We start from the raw sequence: 9,412 nt of genomic DNA, 5'->3' as shown, positions 1-9,412 counted from the left end.
TTGACTTTTTCTGTGTCTTCTTCTGACGAGTCGTGAACGTCCTTTTGGCACCTTTGCTGTTGCAGTTGTTATGGAAGCAAGTAAACAGGGCAAGTCATCGATGACTACGCACAAGTATGTGTGCATGTGTGTCTTCCTGTTGTTTTAAATTCTGCTTTGCTCCCCCCACCGCCAATGCTTGCCCTCTGACCTCAGCTGAACCCAGCTGTCAGCTGTTCTGGCCCGCGTGGGATCTCTCTCTCTCTAATTCTCAGTTTCATTCTCTCATTTCTCTCGGCACAAAGTCGACTGGACATGCCAATTTTTGACAAGTTTGCACGGGAATGCTGAGATGAGAACATTTTAACGGTAGCACATCGCATTAGTGTGATAAGAGGACCCCTAGTGGCCGTGAGATGCAATATTTGATTATTTCATAGACGACATCTTAATAATTTTTTTGATTTATATCTATTATCACTTATTTTCTAATAAAATAAAATAAATTATGAGTGGTTTATTGTAAAAACAAGCCTTGTTTCATGAGAATACATACACAATAGGTATTAAACTTTTCATGTTTAATTTACATACATCACGAGTAATTTATAATTCTATAAAAAATAGATAAAAATAAAATTAACATGTATCACTTTTTTATGAAAAGTACGTAATTACGAATGGCCTAAATAAAAAATACATTAAAATATTGAATGATAGAATTATTTCTACTGGATTTGATTGTAGTCCATGTTGCTTTTTTTCCCTCAATCTATTATTCCATACATTTTTCAATCTTATTTCTCAATACAATTGAGCCAGTTTTCAAACAAAGCCTTTTCTAACAGCACGCTCCATTTTCAAAATAAAACCTTAGCTGGGGGCTGCTGTGCAAGAAAAGGCGCCAAAGTCAGCTGGCCAAAACGTGAAAAAGCCACGAGCGGCCAAATCGCCATTGGCTGTGTTTTGTTTGGAAAAAAAAAAAAGCGGCGGTCCTCACAACTCATTACCTCGCCTCATCTCCATAATCCTCATTAATCCTACTCCAAAGTGGGAATGGGAAACGCTTTGAAAAGGAGAATCTGCCTCAACTGCCTTGGGACACAAATATCACCAGAGTCTATTATGATGAAAACATCAAAAAAAAGAAAGAAATCTTTGAGGCCTCGTAAGAGAACGTGCACACAAAAAGGTGTGTGAGGAGTGGGACTGAAAGGAAGAGGAAGTGGCTCGGGGGCTTTGCAAGCGTGATTGAAAAAGAGAAAAGGTGAATGAGAGGCGCTGCCGGCTGAGGGAGAACCCCCGCACCCTCCCTCGAGGGAGTGAAGGGGGTCCCAAATCTACGCTTAATGAGAAATTCCTGCTGCTTTCGAGGGGCGCAGAGGTCTTCATTTTCTCACTGCGCCCACGTTTAGACGGGTGGCCGGGGTCTTCTTTCGAGAAAGGAAGAGCCCCCTGCCCCGCCCCGCCCCACTCCATCCCATCCGCCCCCATTCAACAGGACCAGGGGGTGGAGCACGCGGGATTGTGTATTATGTTTGTGAGATGTGGCTTGGAGAAGCACATCTCTATTAAATGTGGAAAATAAAAAAATGAAGGGATGAAAGTCAAAATATTTCTCTGAATTAATCGTAAAGATCAATATTGCAAAGGACGCCCCAAAAAGTTTTTTTCCAATCCACACAGGATTGATAGATCTGTTTTTCATCTCAGTGTTTTTTGCACGCGGCCTCAACATGTCCACTTCAAAAAGCTCTCCACTCAAAAGTACCTTTAAAACTCTCCAGCGTGCTTTTGTGCTTCCCTGCCACTCTCATGGTGTGGGTCACATGAGGTCCACTGCGGGCGGGGGGCCAGGGGTTCTTCTCCAAGCGTCCCGCCGCGGGAGTATGGAGGGGGGCGCCGAGGTGGGTGCGGCCGCTGCCGGGCCTGCGGACACAAACAAACGCACATTTCAGAACTTTGATGGCTTCCGGGGAGCAGAACCGGCGTCCTTCCTCGACGGGACGCAGGTGGATAGAAAGGAGGGGCTACGCCACGGATACTTTGCCGCACAAAGGCCGCAAACCGTGAAGCGGTTCCGCTAAAAGCGCGCCGCTGCTCGTCTCATTGAGATGTCAATCGGCCCGGCGGGGCGGATCCGATCAGCGGGAGTTGGCGGGAGACAGATGAGGCGGCAGATCTGCGCACACCTCCGGTCTGTCAAGAAGAATCCCATCTTTTGCACAAGCGGCTCGGCCCACTGACCCACGTCCGACTCGGTCTCGTCTTTGTGTCTTGGACGGCGATGTCTCCGGTGATGACTTGACGTCTCTGTCTGTCAGATGACGCGCCGGCCGCCACTGTCGGGTCAGCCGGGCCGGCGTCCCCATTCAAAGCTTCCTCGGGTGTCAAGTCGACCTGACAGATGACGGCTAGAAACCTCAACGGGGATCCCCCAAGCTTTTTTTTTTCTTTTGACCACTTCAGATTTTGACATCAGTGGTGACAACTGGAGAGGGCTCACTTTTTTTTTGTCATTTACCAGAAGCGGCATCTTCTTCCGAGTTCCAATCGCAGGAGAAACGATGACCTTTAACCTGCCACATATGGAGGCTTGCAAGGTCCAATCAGACGGCGCTCACATGAAGCGCGTCCACCTGTCTGTCTGTGTCTGTCTGTCCGCGGGCTGACCTGTAACTCTGCGGCAGCTTGAAGCCTCGCGGTCAGCCCCCCCCCCTCCATCTCATCTGCCGCCAGACAGACGGACGGCAGCCTGAGGTCTGAGGTTGCGTAAACGCAAATATTGCCGACGTCGGGCCCAAAGACGGATTGACGACTTGATGAATGCTCTTTTGTTTTTGAAGATATTTTTGGAACACTGCGGTTGCCCTCGTCAGGTCACCACAATATTAGGAACCTCTATCATCATGCCGTGCGTTGACTGCTGTAAGGAGAGATTGCAAATCCATAAAAAAAAAAATGAAAGATGGCCTGCTGGTTCGAGTCTTGTCCTGTTTGGCGGGAGAAGGCTCGTCGCTCCCCGGGAAAGACTTATCTGTCTGTTTGAGCAACTGAGGGCGTGTAAACAAAGCGCAGATGGCGTGTTTACACGCACTGTTCCACTTTGTTTGTCGAGAGAAGAAGACATCTGGCCGCAGCGGCCGGCCGGCCAGCCGACCGGCCATACGCGCACGTTTCCCGCACGAATTACAAACGAGCGCGGCGTAATTATTCACATGTAAGGATTCCTTTGGAAGTGGATAAATGTCCGCACCTGGATTTGAATTCGATATGGATGCTATGAGCCTCTAATTGGGGCGGCCATTATGATCTGGAAACAAGACAGCTTTGAACTTAAAACGGAGAAAAACGGCCTTCTTTCGGTCAGTTCGCTACAAGAAAGATAAATAAAAAGATAGCGGATCAACACAAAACAGCCGTCTCGACAAAACAGAAACAACGAAGTTTTTTTGGGAGTTGTTATTGGTCTCGCGGCCGCTTTGAGAGAAGTTGTAATCGAGGGCGTGAGCGGCGCTTTTCTCATTTTCTCATTTTTAAGAGCGCTCGTCTTTGTGTGTCGTCTTTCCACCCGCGGATTCCTCCGCCGCCGTCTCTTGGATGCGGCGCTCTTAAACAAAGGCGTCCTTTTGTCTTTTTGTCCTTGAACGCTGCAAAGTAGACGGTGACCTCCGAACGCGTCTCGACACCCGCTGTGCGTGAGACTGAACGCATTCACCGGCTGGAATCGAGTTCAAGATCTTTGCGGTGAAAACGGCCTCAACCAATCAGAAGATCCGAAATGAATAAGAATCATAGAATGACTCAATCTATGAGTTTTGGTCTTGATTTTGATGTCCCTTGCTAAGCCACACCCCCTAGGTACACAAATATTAATTTACACAATATATATATATATATATATATAAAAAAGTGAGTTTTATGTTTGTTACAATTGTTTTTCAAGGGGGCGGGAACATCTTCATGACATCTGAAGTCACAGATTGGACGGAGGGAAAGATGTAAACAAAACAAAAGGGCAGCGCAGACTTTTATGAGCGGGCCCCCGTCGACCTCAGCCCCCCCGACTGCGTCTGACATGAGTTATCACCCGGACCAGGTGACATAAATCTGCTCTGACACCAACACACGACCCAACAGGAAACAAGTCAGTCAATAAGTCAGTCAGCCAGGCGACCCGTTTAGTCGGGCCAGGCTGACGCTCACTTGGGACTCCCGCAAAGATTTGAAACTTGGCCCCGATAAACAGGAAAAGGACAGCAAAGTTTTCAAGTTGGTGGGCGAAGGCCACAAGTCTGTCAGTCGAGGCGGCCATTAGCTTTTGGCGGCAGCAGAATAATGCAGCCTGTGTGCACGCTGGCTATTTGTTGCTTTCTCTCGCGAGCTCCCATGAGGACACGCAGAAGGGGGCGGTCGGGGGGTCCGGCAGGAGTGATTAAGATTTTAGGAAGCTGCCTGGCTGCTTCGGGGGGTCAGAGGGTAAAGAGGGTGGGGATTTATTAGGGCTGTAAATTAGAGCCAGACGCCCTTGTGCTCGCCCTGGCCCGACTCTTGCCAAGTCCAAATCTCCTGTCACGTCCAACACTGGGCTGCTTGTGATTTTTTTGCAATGTACCCCCCACCCCCTCCCACCCCAGATATCTTCAACTTCCTCATTGTTATCACATGAATCGTTTTTCATCAATGCTCAAAAGCAGGACCCGTCGTTTGGCAAATGCTAATGTTAGCTGGCAAAAGCTAACAGACGACAGATGGATGTTCTTGAACCCGGGAGGGTCCGAAGACAAGGCTCCCATTGAGGCGGGTCGAAAAGAGCAAATTATGATGCGGGAAATACAGATGGCACGGCAAGTCATCTCCGTCGTAAACAAGTGCAGAAAAAAACCCAAACATTTTTCTTGGCGGACCACTTGAGAGCCGTTTGCCGTTTGCAGCCTATTTTCGACCTAAGTGGCCTCCGAGGGCGTGTGTGAGTTGGGTGGTGTGTTCAAGGGCAGCCAGGGAAAAGTGTGTTTTGTGGTCGGCTGGGAGCCAACGCCAGACGACGCGGCAGCGGCGGCGCCGCCATGCGCAGATCTGAGCTAGGCAAAGAAAACATCACTTTGTACGGAGCCGACCTCGCTTTAGAAGTCTGCTGGTGGAATTATGGGTTACTCGCTCGACTTTTGGTTTTTTTTTTTTTTGCGAACACTACTCTCAAAATAGTCGTTGAGAATTCGAGTGACATTTCAGTGTGAACCTACATGGGCCTCTTTTGACGTCCCCTCAGTTTTTTTATTCCAATACATGCTACTTATAACATTGTGTTAGCCCGCCTATGGCATTTTACATTGTTTGTTAGCATTACGCTAGCTAAGGAGAAGCAACTCACGAGAAGCTGACCTGAACATGCAGCGCTTGCCATTTGAGGAATTTCTGGAGGAGAGACTGTGATGGATGGACTGAGGAGCCTCGGAGCGCTCTGGCCCAGTCAGGGGGGGGTCGGAGGTCACATCTCGCCAGGATGCGAAGGGTCAAGTTTATTTTTCCTGCTGGGAGGGGATGGAGACGCCAACAGTCAGGGCAGATGAATGAATGGACGCCAAGCGGATTCTGGACATGAATGAGGGCTTATGTCAATTGAGTCACACACGCAGGCACGCACACACACATACTTGAGTTTATGCGGGACTTCCTTCCACTTGAGCACGTCTTGTCCACACTTTGAACTCGTGGATGTCCACTCAGGCACGCACATGCACATTCTTGTCAGCTTCGGGATGCACTGAAGAGCCTCCGCACTCCAGGTTCATCCTCAGGAGGGGGGGGGGGGTTACGGCATAACATCCTGCAGGAAGTATACACACACGCACACTTTTGTCCTTTCTCAGATTTCACTGCATCGCTGCATGATGTTCATTTAAACGAGGAGAAAAAATGAAAGAGCAAGTTTAGTCGAAAAAATGGACAACAAATGGAATGTACCTTGTAAGAATTTACATAGAAAAAAATTCAGTGTGTGTCTGTGTGTGTGTGTGCAACCTGAAACAAAAACACCATTCCCTGAAGCTATTCCTCTAATCTCACTGTAGTTCCTCCTCCCATCCAATCCCCCCCTTGCATCTTCTTCCCTGCAGGATTTACATCAAAGGTTAGTGTGTTATCAGTGTGTGTGTGTGTGAGACCTCCTCCTGCTTTATCTGTCTCAAGACAAAAGCTATCTCGAAAAAAAAAAAAGGGACAAAAGCCTAACTATGTACGCCGGCCAGGCTGCTTGATTTCGGCTGACCGCAGGAGGTGCCGATTTCTCAAAGGTCTTCACAGAGGCCGTAATGAAATTGGAACTTTGTGTGGATATAAAAAGTCCACACACCCCTTGTGGAAAGAGTAGGCATGAAAGTTGCCATGTGAGCACAACAACAAAATCATTTTGTCCAGGTCATGCCTTTTTTTTCTTCCCTCGCCACGCTCCATCACAACCTGTCGAATATTTAGCTTTCGGAATGCAACGGCTGCTTGCCTTCAAGTGTTGCATAGGAAGCCTAATGATGCATTGAAGAACATTGGGAAAGTCGGAACTATTCCACTTAGAGCCTTGGAGTCCCCGCTGCCCAAAAAAACAAACAAAACATTGAAGACTGCAAGCTCACAAACGCTCACCTTATTTTGACTCCAATTTGCCGATTTGATTTCGATACGAGCGAGAGCCCCCGGGAAGCGAAAGGCCTCCACTTGAAACCGTATCGTAATCTTGGTCCTAAACGCTCGGCTTGCTTGCAGATAGGGCTTTAATGGCACGGGCCCGGGATTTGCGTCACGGGCACGGCTGGAATCACTTCGAAACAAGATACAGGAAAGTCACGGTTAAAATCGTTTTTTTTCAACGAGAATCATCGTCGCCACTTTTGGAAACATTCTTAGGTCGGCTATCTGCTCTGCTTTGAAAGCTAATTAGCGCAGACCCCGCGCTACCGTCTTTCAAAGCCGATAGCGGCTCCAAATTGTGGAGTGAGTTTAACACCTGGCGATAAGCGGGCCTCGTAAAGACGCAGCCCCGCCTCCTCTTTGGAGGCCCCACACGGGATGCCCGCGCCAATCCACTTTTTTGTTTTTGTTGTTTTACGGCTCAAACGGGGAGGAGAAGTCTGCGCTCATTTAGCTGAGGGTGGCTAATAAAGTCAGCGATTGTTTACAAGTGCCTAAATGATGCACTTGACAGTGGCCTTCTTCGCCGTTTCATGACTTGATGTCGAAACGAACGTGAAGGCAAACACTTGTTAGCCTGGAAAACACTTGTTAGCCTAGCTGTTAGCGATAGCGTCTTTGTCCACAGTTGAAGATGGCTTCTAATTAAGTCAGGGGTTAGCCGAGGGGACTTCTTTATTCTTGTGCAAATCAGGCACAGATGCGGACACCCGGCGGAAAAATCATGCGAGCAGTCTTGACAGCAGACGCTTCTCGGGAGGAGAGCGGAGGCGGGAATCCCGCCGAGGGACCTTTGACAATTGCTTTTGACGCGCTGCCAATGAAAAGAAATGGAGCTGGACCTGTCAAGCGCGCAACTGAGATATTTGTGGAAGGGAAGAAGCGCTAAAGAATGGAACTGGACACCTGCACAATGAGCATTTCATCATGTCATCATCAATGATTATTTCTAGATAAAGAATGACCGCCGAGCAATCCTCCATCAAAATCATAAATAATCGCTACTGTGGACTCTGACGAAAATCATTTTTAAATGAGGACGCCCGAGTAGAAATTGTACGCAAAATCCAAAAGTATGCAAAGCGGAGCTGACGGTCCAGCAGCTTGTTTATCGGCTGGCAAAGACACTCCAACCTGTCAAAACATTGAGGCGCAGCACCAAAGCCTGTTTTTACTATCCCGCCAAAGCACAATAACATTCCTGCACATATTATTTGATGCCCGGCCAATCTGCATCACTACCCCCCCCACCCCACCCCAGGAAAAAAAACACACGTCTCCTCGCATTCCGAGCTGAGCGGCTTTGATCGGGCCTTTGTGCCAATAACTGACGCTGGAGAAAGACCTGGTCCATGTGGGGAGACTATGGGATTAAGAGGATCCCTTTGGAGGATGATGGGACATGAAGAGCGGGTAGGGAAAGGGGGTTTGGGGGGGGAGGTCACTCGGTTGAGATTAACACCTCCGTTTGGTTTTCCCATGCAGCCTCTCAATCCCTTTGGAATGCCGCGTTGGCCGTGCCCTCCGCCGACGTCTCCCTTCACCGTGGCACATTCCAGTTTGGGAATATGCCCGTTAGACACCACGAAAACAAATTTCAAATGTTCATCAACAGATGAAGAAATTCCGAAACAGCCTGAGGTTTGTCAAAATTGTTCCTGAAGAACTTTTCCCGTTTAGCTGCCAGCACGAAAAAACAAGCCGGCATTTGCCAATCACTTTTCAGCCGGCCAAGATGGCCGCCGTGCCGCTTGTTGACAAACATCACAAGCAATAAAAAATCCGACGCTGACTTCACATTTAGAATGAGCCCCAGAACCTCTGCAGATAATTAACCCGGTGCTCCATTTGGACCTCCATTGTCCCCTAAAGCTGCTCACTTCACATCTAAAGATGGATTGGGTCATCAGCCGCGGGCGGACAAACGCTCGACCGCTGGCCCCGAAAGTACGAGCTTAAGCTTTAAGCCCCTCATCGTCTAACATCTCATTGTCCACCAAATCCAGTCCACCTCTAGAAGAAGCCTTGAAACAATGTGGCCCGTAAGACCCCCCGCTGGCCTCGACTCCTGCTCCATCAGCCTGATCCTCCTCTGTGAGAAGCTCTTAATCAGGGGCCAAACAATGAGGCCCCCGGATCCCTGCTTCTTCTTGACAGGGGCCCTGATCTAATAAGTGAAGATGAGGAGAGGAGCAGGGGGGTCTGGTGCCCTGATCCCAGGGATTACTCGGAGCGATCTGGCCAGGAGAAAGCTTGGAATGGGGAATGGAATCGATCGACAGTGTTTGGAGTTGGAAGTCCTTCCTAAACCTCTTCTTCTTCACCGACTACAAAAAGAACGGGATTTGGAGTAACTGGTTGCTGCCGAGCAACACGTTGATTTAGTCGTCGAGAAATTCTGTCAGAATCTTTCAGGCAGCCCCCTTCCCCCCTTTGGATTTTTCCACTGACTCTCCATCTTAAAGCCTCCCTTCATCCCCGAGCTTAGCCACCTCTTAACCCGGCCATCAACCCCTGAGGCTTCCACTGATGCCCTCAGTCCCTTCTAACCTTTGTGTGCTCCAACCTCATGATTTCTGAGCCAGATGACAAAATCTAGCTCAGTCTTGGGATCAAGTCCTAAAAAAAGAAAAAGGAAGAAATAGGGAGCGCAAAAAAAGAAGCGCAGATGAATCACCCGCGGACGTGAGGAGGAAGCGTCTTTGCAGCGAATTGTTTCCGTCCTCTCTTGCGTGTTTATTGAAGTGTA

At 48.7% G+C, this 9,412-nt stretch overlaps 1 long non-coding RNA gene across 6 annotated transcripts in view; it reads right to left on the bottom strand.

The window, feature by feature from the left end:
- Nucleotides 1-545: 545 nt before the first annotated feature.
- LOC148386589 (uncharacterized) overlaps nt 546-9,412 on the bottom strand; it is a 29,294-nt gene continuing 20,427 nt past the window's right edge. For 4 of the 6 annotated variants that reach the window (XR_015863024.1, XR_015863022.1, XR_015863018.1 and 1 more), the window contains 4 exons: nt 6,619-6,793; nt 5,634-5,806; nt 5,362-5,510; nt 546-1,908 (listed from right to left, as the gene is read on the bottom strand). This is a non-coding gene — a long non-coding RNA (uncharacterized LOC148386589). Of the gene's footprint in view, nt 1,909-5,361; nt 5,572-5,633; nt 5,807-6,618; nt 6,794-9,412 lie in introns of all 6 variants that reach the window. The other 2 variants (XR_015863021.1, XR_015863023.1) reach the window with 2 other exon arrangements.

This window comes from Syngnathus floridae, chromosome 15, assembly GCF_059516105.1.
Source record: "Syngnathus floridae isolate MCC-2025c chromosome 15, RoL_Sflo_1.0, whole genome shotgun sequence".
Taxonomy (NCBI): domain Eukaryota; kingdom Metazoa; phylum Chordata; class Actinopteri; order Syngnathiformes; family Syngnathidae; genus Syngnathus; species Syngnathus floridae.
This window is presented reverse-complemented; position numbering and strand designations above follow the sequence as displayed.